Consider the following 572-nt stretch of genomic DNA (forward strand, 5'->3'; position numbering starts at 1 on the left):
GTCTCGGCGCTAAGCTACGCGCAGCGTCACTACCGTGGCTACTTTACGCGAGCCGGCGAGTTGCGGCAGATCGAGATTATCGGATCTCAATAAGGGCTGAATCGATCAAGTTCTAAGTATGCTTAATCGATTGCAATCGCTCGGGATATATAATGAAAGTGTTTTTATTTTTTTTTCTCTACGTGCTCTGCGAGCGGAGATATTGCGACGTTGCGACGCAAAATATACGAATCTGAAACTTTTTATATTAAAAAACGTCATTGTCATCGACGTCGTCGTCGTCGCAGCTACGAAGTGGTGGGGATAATGTCCTTTTGGAATTTTTGGTGCAAGATGCAAATGTGGCGCTGTCAATGTGCATGGTCACATCACACATGTGGCTGATGATTAGGTTAGAAAATCTGTCACATCGTTGGCATAGAGGAACACGTAAGTGATTTGCTGCTTCTATATACACAAATTAGGCTTGCTCGACACGTTTTTGCACGAAATGAACGAATCTGGCAAACAAAAAATGTATTGCTTTACCACATGGATCGAGATATATTAATCGTTAAAGTCGATCACTATTC

This window comes from Trachymyrmex cornetzi, unplaced genomic scaffold (genome assembly GCF_001594075.2).
Source record: "Trachymyrmex cornetzi isolate Tcor2-1 unplaced genomic scaffold, Tcor1.1 scaffold240, whole genome shotgun sequence".
NCBI classification, from domain to species: Eukaryota; Metazoa; Arthropoda; class Insecta; order Hymenoptera; family Formicidae; genus Trachymyrmex; species Trachymyrmex cornetzi.